General features: G+C 43.9%; 1 protein-coding gene and 1 pseudogene across 6 annotated transcripts in view; one reads left to right on the top strand and one right to left on the bottom strand.

Annotated features, from left to right (window-relative positions):
* Nucleotides 1-12460, bottom strand: part of NT5C2 (5'-nucleotidase, cytosolic II) — a 191614-nt gene that overhangs the window by 85405 nt on the left and 93749 nt on the right. The gene's annotated exons all lie outside the window — the stretch shown is intronic.
* LOC136384733 (large ribosomal subunit protein uL30-like) lies at nucleotides 10573-11361 on the top strand (annotated as a pseudogene).

Raw genomic sequence — 12460 nt, 5'->3', positions numbered from 1 at the left:
GAAGGAGGGGACGAGGGAGGTGGAGAAGCAAATGGGAGCTTCTCCTATGTGCCCTGGCCAGGAATCGAACCCGGGTACCCCGCATGCCAGGCCGACGCTCTACCGCTGAGCCAACCGGCCAGGGCCTCTCACGAAATTACATTTTAAAATAATTTAAAATAACCATGTGGCATTCATGGTTCTCTCAACCAAAAAGGTTCCTGATCCCTGATTTAGACTATTTCTACCTTTCTGGCTATCATAAATAGTGCTGCTATAGGCATGCACATACAATGTACTTGCTTAAGTACTAGTTTTCAATTCTTTTGGAAATATATGATACTTTGTAGTATTTTTTTTTGTATTAAGTGAGAGGTGGGGAGGCAGAGACAGTCTCCAGCATGGCCCCAATGAGAATCCACCCAGCAAATCTCCTACCAGGAAATGCTATGCCCATCTGGGGCCACTGCTCTGTTGCTTAGCAACTGAGCTATTTTTAGAACCTGAGTGAGGCCACAAAGCCACCTTCAGTGCCCAGGGCCAACTTGCTTAAACCAATTGAGCCATAGCTGCAGGAGAGGGAGGGAGAGAGGAAGGGAGAGAGAAAAAGAAAAGGGAGGGAAAGGAGGAAGAGGAAGGGTGGAGAAGCAGACTGTCGCTTCTCCTGTGTCCCCAACCAGAAATTGAACCAGGACTTCCACACACAGGGCCAGCGCTCTACCACTGAGCCAACCGCCCAGGGCTGGTCTATAGTATTTTTTAAGAATCATGATTTCCAAACACTGCTTATAGAATAAAAGTACTAGTACTTATGAAAGAATCTAGATAAAATCTTACTCAAATATAAAATTAACTTGAGAAGTTATTGCTAGGCTATAATTTAATCTAAATATACAGAGGGTATTTTAATTTAAAAAATAAAATTCATGTAGCAAATCCAGACTATTTTGTTGAAAAAATATATATATTAAAAGCAGCGTTACACTGAAACTTCAATAATTTTTTTCAGTGGTGCTGTGAGAACAGACTAGGACTGTATCTTACATAAGTTTAAATAAACTTAGAAATGAAATTTGTATTTACGATGAATTAAGAGATCTAAGAATAGTAATGCCATTAAAGAAAGACTAACTCAAGTTCTACTGCAATGATAGTATGTAAAATAAAGCACAGAGCCTGACCAGGAGGTGGCGCAGTGGATAGAGCAGTGGTAGTCAACCTGGTCCCTACCGCCCACTAGTGGGCCTTCCAGCTTTCATGGTGGGCAGTAGCAGAGCAACCAAAGTATAAATAAAAAGATAGATTTAACTATAGTGAGTTGTATAAAGATTTATTCTGCCAAATTTAGTGAAAATCCGACATAAAGTACTTGGTAAGTAATTATTATTATAAGCTTTAACTTGCTATAACTCTGCTTTATAAATTTTATAAAGTAGCCTGACCAGGTGGTGGCGCAGTGAATAGAGCATCGGACTGGGATGCTGAGGACCCAGGTTCGAGACCCAGAGGTCACCAGCTTGAGCACGGGCTCATCTGGCTTGAGCAAAAAAGCTTACCAGCTTGGACCCGAGGTCGCTGGCTCGAGCAAGGGGTTGCTCAGTCTGCTGAAGTCCAGCGGTCAAGGCATATACGAGAAAGCAATCAATGAACTAAGGTGTCGCCAAGAAAAACTGATGATTGATGCTTCTCATCTCTCTCCGTGTCTGTCTGTCCCTATCTATCCCTTTCTCTGACTCTCCCAGTGTCCCTGTAAAAAAGAAAAGAAATTTTATAAAGTAAAGTTACTTCCCTACTTTATAAATCATCATTACTGTGGAACCGGTGGGTGATTAGAAAATTTTACTACTAACAGAGATACAAAAGTGGGCAGTAGGTATAAAAAGATTGACTATCCCTGGGATAGAGCATTGGACTAGGATGCAGAAGACTCAGGTTCAAAACCCCAACATCGCCAGTTTGAGCGCAGACTCATCTGGTTTGAGCAAGGCTCACCAGCTTGAGCCCAAGGTCACTGGCAATAATAAATAAATAAATAAATAAAGCACAGAAAATGAAATTTTTTTTTTCATTGTTAAGGCCTTGCACATTCAAATTTTCAAAAACCTCAAACAGTACTCACAAATGTCTACCTCTTCTTGTTTTTTAAAAAAAATAGAAGATCTGCACAGGGTGAACCCTCTAATCTTTTTTTTTTTCTTTTTAAAGATTTTATTTTTCAGTTGAGAGAGAAGAGTAAAGAGGAAGTAGGAAGAGGAAGCATCAACTCCCATATGTGCCTTCACCAGGCAAGCCCAGGACTTTGAAATGGCGACCTCAGCTTTCCAGGTCAACGCTTTATCCACTGTGCCCCCACAGGTCAGGCTAAACCCTCTAATTTTATTTGCATATTGATTACCACACATGTGATGAGGAAAGCACATGAGGCCTGAAAGAACCAGCCAAAAGTTGCAAAGGGAACAATCTCTGAAGCTCACACAGGGTACAAATATTTTCTGCCCCAATCACCCAGAAACTATTTACACAGTCCTAAGTAAAGTAGTTGGGCAGGTTTCAAACCTGTAGTAGGGCAAAATTATCTAACATTGTTCTGGTCCTACCTACCAAAGGTTAGAAGACCTAAAAGGATCACACTGCTTCCAAGTAACTTAGCCATGTCAAAATAACAGCTCAAGATTCACAGAAATATAAAAATATCCATCACCCAAAAAGGTGAAATTTATAATGTCTAGCATTCAATCAAAAATTCACCTGCAGGTGTTGTAAGGTACCAAAAACTACAGAATTAATATTAATATTTTAAGAGGCTTGAAGAACATTTTATTAATTTGGGTTAAGGTGTGCAGAGAAATTGTGAGAAATAGTCTCTGTACTGTGTGACTGGCATAACCAGGATGGCCCCTGGCATTGTATTGTAAATGCAAAGGGGAGGAAAACATGGATTCCCAGACATTCCACCACACCTGTGGGGAAAGGGGTGAATGGCTAGCCAGGTGCAGGGAGAGAAAAGCCAAAATAAACTTTTTCTTATAGCAATGAGCCATTTGTGGCATTTGTCCCCACGGAAACTACCTCACCTATGTAAATGTGTGTGGTTAACACGTGTGACTCTGGACAGAAAGATGGCAGATAAACACTAGAAAATATAGGAATGCCTTTTAATATGTAAAGAGACACCTTTCTACCATTGTGTTGGCTTGTAAATTTTGTTTTCTCCAAAATGATGTATGGCTTGCAAATTGAACATGGTCCTATCATGTTAAAGGATATATGACTATAACCAATAGTGGTAAAGGGCTCCTAATTACAATTTTTGCTTCTGTACTTCCCACTTACTATAAAATACTATAAAAACTAGGTAGAACAAAGGGCCAGCGCGCTCTCCCTCAGATTTCTGTTGGAGTTGCTGCCGCTTGGCCAAGCTAGACAATAAAGCTTTGATGTGTAATCGAAGGACTTTGTTTGTGTCTTCCATGTTTCGGGTCCCTCCGGATTAGGCTTAACAAATATGAATTTCAAATAACATGTCATTTACTATATAATTTATAACTGATTATATTTCATATGTTCAAAAAACTTTAGAAGACTGAAAATGTCAAGTTCAAGCATGAAGCCTGACCAGGTAGTGGCGCACTGGATAGAGCATTGACTGGGATGCCGAGGACCCAGGTTCGAGACCCCGAGGTCGCCAGCTTGAGCGCGGGCTCATCTGGTTTGAACAAAAGCTCACCAGCTTGGACCCAAGGTCACTGGCTCAAGCAAGGGGTTACTCGGTCTGCTGAAGGCCCACGGTCAAGGCACATATGAGAAAGCAGTCAACGAACAACTAAGGTGTCGCAATGCGCAATGAAAAACTAATGATTGATGCTTCTCATCTCTCTGTTCCTGTCTGTCTGTCCCTGACTATCCCTCTCTCTGACTCCACTCATGACATCATTAGCCCTGGCCAGTTGGCTCAGCGGTAGAGCGTCGGCCTGGTGTGCGGGGGACCTGGGTTCGATTCCCGGCCAGGGCACATAGGAGAAGCGCCCATTTGCTTCTCCACCCCCCACCCCCTCCTTCCTCTCTGTCTCTCTCCTCCCCTCCCGCAGCCAAGGCTCCATTGGAGCAAAGATGGCCCGGGCGCTTGGGATGGCTCCTTGGCCTCTGCCCCAGGCGCTAGAGTGGCTCTGGTCGCGGCAGAGCGACGCCCCGGAGGGGCAGAGCATCGCCCCCTGGTGAGCGTGCCGGGTGGATCCAGGTCGGGCACCTGCGGGAGTATGTCTGTCTCTCCCCGTTTCTAGCTTCAGAAAAATACAAAAAAAAAAGAATTAAATGATAGAACCACCAACTTTAAGAACTACCAGACTAGCTGAACAGAACTCCCATAACTAAGGATATAAAGAAGAAGCCACCTTGAGACTGGTTAGGAGGGCTTGAGACGCAAAGCAAGCTGGTTCCACACTTACCTGTGGGGTACAGGGGATTAACTGGAAGGGATAACTTGACACTGAAGGTCCTAGCCCCATTCCGGGAGAGGAGGCCCCACAATAGCTGTCATAAAAATCAGCAGGGACTCAGTCTAGGTGAGATGGAGGTCTGATGTAAACCGAGGTATCGTCTTAAAGGGTAAGAGCACAGACTCACAAACACTTGCTAAGCTCCAAGTAGGAACAGCAGCTCAGGCCCTGGCCGGTTGGCTCAGCGGTAGAGCGTCGGCCTAGCGTGCGGAGGACCCGGGTTCGATTCCCGGCCAGGGCACACAGGAGAAGCACCCATTTGCTTCTCCACCCCTCCGCCGCACTTTCCTCTCTGTCTCTCTCTTCCCCTCCCGCAGCCAAGGCTCCACTGGAGCAAAGATGGCCCGGGCGCTGGGGATGGCTCCTTGGCCTCTGCCCCAGGCGCTAGAGTGGCTCTGGTCGCAATATGGCGACGCCCAGGATGGGCAGAGCATCGCCCCCTGGTGGGCAGAGCGTTGCCCCATGGTGGGCGTGCCGGGTGGATCCCGGTCGGGCGCATGCGGGAGTCTGTCCGACTGTCTCTCCCCGTTTCCAGCTTCAGAAAAATGAAAAAAACAAAAAACAAAAAACAAAAAACAAAACAAAAAATGGAACAGCAGCTCAAAAATTGCCAGAGACATACAGAGAGGAACTGAACTGTCTGGTTCAGCTAGCGCAAGGGCGCTAACTGGATGGTTCTCTATGTGGTCTGAAGTTGGCCACCAGGTGGCCAACTCTCCCAGACTGAAGTGCCAGCAGGCACCATTGTTCCTTTTCTGAGCCCAGCCCATACACAGCCTGAAGGCCCAGGATAGCACCAAATCTGGGTTTCCATTAACCTGGCTAACAAGGCCTTCTCTGCACCCTGGTGATTCTCTAAGACATGGTTCACCCAATTCACATGCCCAGTCTGAACCTTTCAGAAGCTAATCTACGTAAGCAACGAGCCTGGGACTACGCTGCACACTTTCTTAGAATGAATCCTATGTCCACAAACCCAAACATGAAGCAGCTGGTCTCTACATGCCTGTTGTTAAGTGGCCCCAAGCCCTGAACTAGTGGCATCCAGCCTCAGTTCAAAACATAACCACTCTAAGGAGCTTCCAAGCCCTGCACAGGAATCTACCAACCACACATCACTTTGTTGCTCCAACCAGGTGGCCCTAGGCTGTACACAAGCAGTGGCTGACCCTGACCTTCACCAGGGTCCTTCCCAAGAGGCCCCAGAACCAACACACACCTAGTGGCCAACTTCAGATCACATCACACAGAGTACCATCCAATTAGCATTGCAAACACACCCAAAGGGTGGACTTCATAGGCACCAGACTTGCCAAAGCAAATCCCACTCCATGAGGTCAGCCTCTGCACAATAGTTTCTCTGCTGTAATCAAGGCCAGTCCTCACAGTCAGTCAGCCTGAGGGTCAATCCTATCCACTGATATGCCAAGAGAAATCAAGGCTCGCTCTGGCAGGTTGGCTCAGTGTGGGCCCCGAGCACTAAGGATGGCTCCATGGCCTCCACCTCAGGTGCTAAGAAAAGCTCAGTTGCTAAGAAATGAAGCATGGACAGAGCATCGACCCTAATGGCCTTGTCAGGTGGCTCCCAGTCAGGGAGCATGCGAGAATCTGTCTCTGCCCTGCTGCCCCTCACTAAATTTTTTTAAAAAATCAAGGCTCAACTACAGCAAGAGGGCACAGACAACTCACACAAGGAACACCTCTGGAGCACCCAGGTTAGATCAACAAGGAGATTTCACCACTGGGCCCCACAAGACACCTACTACATATGGTCACTCTGCCAAGATTGAGAAATATAGCAAATTACTTAATATACAGAAACAAATACAAGGGCACAGCCAAAACGAGGAGACAAAGAAACACGTTCTAAATGAAAGAGAAGGACAAAACTCCAGAAAAATAACTAAACATAATGAGACAATCTCCAGATGCATAGTTCAAAACCCAGGTTATAAGGATGCTCAATTAAATAAAGGGAAGAAAAGATAATCTTAGTGAGAACCTCAACAAAGATATAAGAAACATAAAAAACGATAAAAAACAAAAAGAATTAGTCAGAAATGAAAAATACAATAAGTGAAATGAAGAATACATTAGATAGAATCAATAGCAGATTAGAATAAGTAGAAGATCTCATTGGTGATTTGGAAGACAAGGTTGTAAAAAACACCCAATCAGAACAACAAAAAGAAAAAAAAATCCAAAAATTAAAGATAGTTTAAGGGACCTCTGGGACAACACCAAGCATAACAACATTTGCATCATAAGGGTAGAAGAGAGAAAAGCACAAAATTAAAAACTTATTTGAAGAAACAATGACTGAAAACTTCCCTAACTTAGTGAAAAGACATACAAATCCAGGAAGTGCAGAGAATTCCAAACAAGACGAACCCAAAAAGGCCCACACCAAAACCCATCATAATTAAAATGCCAAAGGTTAAAGACCAAGAGAGAATCTTAAAAGCAGCAAGATTGTTATCTTTGAATATATGTATCCTGATTTATTGATGTCGCCCCATTAAAAATAAAATTATTAAAAAAAAGAAAGAAAGGTAAACATTACAGATATAGTTTAGCACCCCCCACACCCTTTTCCAGAGTACCCAATATCCTGAATTTGGTGTTTATCACTCCTATGAATAATATACTATTACTGTATATTATGAATCCATAGAAGTTGTTAGTGTTTTGTATGTTTTCAAATTGTATATAAATGGAAACATATTGCCCATATTCTGCAGATTTGATTTTCTACACTTATTTGCATATACTTGTATTTTTTTGGTGGAGGACAACATGGTAAAGTAAGGCAAACAGTACTGTGGGAAAGCCAGAAGGGCACTGTGACTTTTTCAGCTAGGCCTTCAAGCAAGCTACTGAACCTTCCAGAGTTCCAGCTTCTTGCTTTGTAAAAGGGGGATAAAGAGTTGCCTTGCAAGGCTATGGGGAGGTATAAGATAATAACTATCTTTAGGCCTGGCACCAAGCAAATATTCAATAAATGTTAACCATTATTGTCACAATAAAATAGTACACACTCAAAAAAAAAAAAAAAAAAAAAAGCAGCAAGAGAAAAGCAGTTACCAACAAGGAAGCTCCCGTAAGATTGTTAGCTGATTTCTCATCAGAAACATTGGAGGCCTGAAGATTCTGGCACAAAATATTCAAAGTGATGAAAAGCAAGGACCTAAAATCAAGATTACTCTACCAGCCCTGGCCGGTGACTCAGCAGATAGAGCATCATCACTGGTTCAATTCCCAGTCGGGGCATACAAGAGAAGCGACCATCTGGCCCTGGCCGGTTGGCTCAGTGGTAGAGCGTCGGCCTGGCGTGCAGTAGTCCTGGGTTCAATTCCCGGCCAGGGCACACAGGAGAAGCACCCATCTGCTTCTCCACCCCTCCCCCTCTCTTTCCTCTCTGTCTCTCTCTTCCCCTCCCACAGAGAGGCTCCATTGGAGCAAAGATGGCCCGGGCGCTGGGGATGGCTCCTTGGCCTCTGCCCCAGGCGCTAGAGTGGCTCTGGTCGCAGCAGAACGACGCCCCGGAGGGGCAGAGCATCGCCCCCTGGTGGGCGTGCTGGGTGGATCCCGGTCGGGCGCATGCAGGAGTCTGTCTGACTGTCTCTCCCCGTTTCCAGCTTCAGAAAAATACAAAAAAAAAAAAAAAAAGAAGCGACCATCTGCTTCTCCCCTCTCTCTTTCCCCCTTTTCTTCCTCTTCCCCTCCCACAGCCAGTGGCTCAACTGGTTTCAGCATGGCCTTGGGTGCTGAGAATAGCTTGGTTGGTGTGAGCACATCAGCCTCAGGTGCTAAAAATAACTCGGTACTCCAAGTATTGGCCCCAGGTTGGGCTGCCAGGTGGATTCTGGTTGGGGCACATGCAGGAGTCTGTCTTACTAGCTCCCCTCCTCTCACCTAAAAATAAATAAATAAAATAAAAATAAGATTACCCAGCCTGACCGGGTGGTGGCGCAATGGATAGTGTGTTGAACTGGGATGTGGAGGACTCAGGTTCGAGACCCCGAGGTCACTAGTTTGAGCGCAGGCTCATCTGATTTGAGCAAAGCTCACCAGCTTGGGACCCAAGGTCGCTGGCTTAAGCAACGGGTTACTTGGTCTGCTGAAGGCCCACGGTCAAGGCACATATGAGAAAGAAATCAATGAACAACTAAGGTGTCACAACGAAAAACTGATGATTGATGCTTCTCATCTTTGTTCCTGCCTGTCTGTCCCTATCTGTCCCTCTCTCTGACTCTCTCTCTGTCAGAGAGAGGAAAAAAAGATTACCCAGGAAGGCTATCATTTAGAGACAAGTTCCCAGACAAGAAAAAGCTGAAGGGGTTCATTACCATCAAACCAGTATTATAAGAAGGGACTTCTTTAAGAAGAAAACAATCAATAATATGAATAAGAAAATATCAAAAAATTTCTAGTAGATATAGGCAAAACTTAATAAAAGCAGTGGGTCATCAAAAGCAGTAGAACTAGCTTCGTACTAAAGCTACTATATGTTAAAAGGCAAGCTGACCCATACAAAAATCTTCTACCACAATGGAATGAAGCTAGAAATCAACAGCAAGGAAAACTAGAAGTCTCACAAATACGTGGAAAATAAACAACACTCTCAAACAACCAATGGGTCAAAGAATAATCACAAGGAAAACTAGAATTATAGCTGAATGTAAACAAAACTACAACATATCAAAACTTATAGGATAGAGTGAAGGCAGTGCCCACAGGAAAATTTATAGCTATAAATATGCCTTGATTGAAAAAGAAAGATTTCAAATCAATAACCTAACCTTTATACCTTGAAAAACTAGAACAGCATAAAAAGATGAGCAAACTAAACCCAAATCCAGCAGAAGAGGTAGTAATAAAGATCAGAACAGAAATAGAGAATAAAAAACAGAATCAATAAAAGCAAGTCTGTTATTTGAATTGACCAATCTTTAGACAGAACAACTAGGAAATAAACAGATTTATACAGCTCAAAAAAATGAATATGAAGAGATTAAAAAAGCATTTGACTTTTTTTTATTTAACAAGAACATCAGAAAAGCAAACGACAAGTCAAAGAAAGTTGTTTGGGCCCTGGCCGGTTGGCTCAGCGGTGGAGCATCAGCCTGGCGCGCGGGGGACCCGGGTTCGATTCCCGGCCAGGGCACATAGGAGAAGCGCCCATTTGCTTCTCCACCCCACCCCCTTCCTCTCTGTCTCTCTCTTCCCCTCCCACAGCTGAGGCTCTACTGGAGCAAAGATGGCCCGGGCGCTGGGGATGGCTCCTTGGCCTCTGCCCCAGGCGCTAGAGTGGCTATGGTCGCAACAAAGTGACGCCCCGGAGGGGCAGAGCATCGCCCCCTGGTGGGCAGAGCGTCGCCCCTGGTGGGCGTGCCGGGTGGATCCCGGTCGGGCGCATGCTGGAGTCTGTCTGACTGTCTCTCCCCGTTTCCAGCTTCAGAAAAATACAGGAAAAAAAGAAAAAAAGAAAAAAAGAAAGTTGTTTGATTATGCAAATGAGATGCAAAATCAACTTTTATTTCATTGGTGAAAATGCACTGTACAAAAGGCTGAAAGTGCCTGACCAGGTGGTGGCGCAGTGAGAGCGTCAGACTGGGATGAGGAGAACCCAGGTTCGAGACCCTGAGGTTGCCAGCTTAAGCGCGGGTTCATCTGGTTTGAGCAAAGCTCACCAGCTTGGACCCAAGGTTGCTGGCTCGAGCAAGGGGTTACTCAGTCTGTTGAAGGCCCATGGTCAAGGCACATATGAGAAAGCAATCAATGAACTAAGGTATAGCAACGAAAAACTGATGATTGATGCTTCTCATCTCTCTCCGTTTCTGTCTGTCTGTCCCTATCTATCCCTCTCTCTGACTCTCTCTGTGTCTCTGTAAAAAAAAAAAAAAAGAAGAAAAAGAAAAAAGGCTGAAAGTACTGGAGTAGCTGCACGTTCCCTGATCCCCTAATTATTATGAGTAGTATATATACAAATACACAGATAAATATACAAATAACTAGAATCAGATGAAAGCAGGGACATTATTACTGACCTCACAGAAATAAAAATCAAATCCAACAAGCTTTTCTGGCTGGAACCATGGAGGGTGCAGAAGAAAAGAATGCTAATGTCAAAGAGAAGAATGCTAATATCAGAGAGAAGAAGAATACTAATGCCAGTGAGGAGAAGAAGGTTCCTGCCATGCCAGAAACCCTGAAAAAAAGCAAAGGAATTTCGTGAGCTGAAGATCAAGCGCCTGAGAAAAAAGTTTGCCTAAAAGGCTAAGAGGAAGCTCATCTAAGAAAAAGCTAAGCACTATCACAAGGAGTACAGGCAGATGGGCAGAACTGAGATTCGAATGCCTAGGTTAGCAAGAAAGTCTGGCAACTTCTATGTACTTGCAGAACTCAAATTGGCATTTGTCATCAGGATCAGAGGTATCAATGGTGTGAGCCCAAAGATCCGCAAGGTGATGCAGCTTCTGCGCTTGCGCCAGATATTCAACAGCACCTTTGTGAAACTCAACAAACTTCAAAAAGGATTGTGGAACCATATATTGCGTGAGGGTACCCAAACCTGAAGTCAGTAAATGAACTGATCTACAAGTGTGGTTATGGCAAAATAAACAAAAAACGAATCGCTCTGACAGATAACACATTGATTGCTCGATCTCTTGGTAAATATGGCATCATCTGCATGGAGGATCTAATTCCTGAGCTCTATACCATTGGAAAACGCTTCAAAAAAGCAAACAACTTCCTGTGGCCCTTCAAATTATCTTCTCCATGTGCTGGAATGAACAAAAAGACCACCCACTTTGTAGAAGGTGGGTATGCTGGTAACAGGGAAGACCAGATCAACAGGCTTATCAGAAGAAGGATGAACTAAGGCAGTGGTAGTCAACCTGGTCCCTAACGCCCACTAGTGGGTGTTCCAGCTTTCATGGTGGGCGGTAGCGGAGCAACCAAAGTATAAATCAAAAGATAGATTTAACTATAGTAAGTTGTTTTATAAAGATTTATTCTGCCAAACTTAGCAAAAATCTGACATAAAGTACTTGGTAAGTAATTATTATTATATGCTTTACCTGCTATAACTCTGCTTTATAAATTTTATAAAGTTACTTCCCTACTTTATAAATCACCATTATTGTGGAACCGGTGGGCGATTAGAAAATTTTACTACTAACAGAGATACAAAAGTGGGCGGTAGGTATAAAAAGGTTGAATACCCCTGAACTAAGGTATCTACCATGGTTATTTTTGTAATCTGGTCAGTTAATAAACGGCGAAGTGACAGCTTTAAAGTTGAAAAAAAAATCAAATCCAACAATATGTACATATTTTTTTGACAGAGACATAGAGTCAGAGAGAAGAACACATAGGGACAGAAAGACAGGAAGGGAAAGAGATGAGAAGCTTCAGTTCGTTGCACTACCTTAGTCAGTTGTTCATTGATTGCTTTCTCATATGTGCCTTGACTAGGGGGCTACAGCAGACCAAGTGACCCCTTGCTCAAGCCAGCGACCTTGGGCTCAAGCTAGCGAGCATGAGGTCTTATCTATGATCCCACACTCAAGCCAGCGACCCCACACTCAAGTTGGTGAGCCTATGCTCACGTCAGATGAACCTGTGCTCAAGCCAACAACCTCGGGGTTTTGAACCTGGGTCCTCCGCATCCCGGTCAGATGCTCTATCCACTGCGTCACCGCCTGTTCAGGCAAATCCAACAATATATTAAAAGAATACATCATGACCAAGTGGAGTCGATCCCAAGAACACAGAGATGATTTAACCTTCTAAAATCAGTGTAATATACTATAGTAATAGACTAAAAGAAAAACTGTATGATCATTTCAATTGATATAGAAAAATCATGAAACAAAATACAGCATGCTTTCCTGATAAGAGCTCTCAGCAAATGAGGAAAAAGGGAACTTCCTTAACATGATAAAGCACATCTACCAAAAACCTACAGCTAATACCAT

The sequence above is a fragment of the Saccopteryx leptura genome, chromosome 13, assembly GCF_036850995.1.
Source record: "Saccopteryx leptura isolate mSacLep1 chromosome 13, mSacLep1_pri_phased_curated, whole genome shotgun sequence".
Classification (NCBI taxonomy): domain Eukaryota; kingdom Metazoa; phylum Chordata; class Mammalia; order Chiroptera; family Emballonuridae; genus Saccopteryx; species Saccopteryx leptura.
The sequence above is the reverse complement of the archived record's forward strand: the minus strand, read 5'-3'. Positions and strand labels throughout refer to the sequence as shown.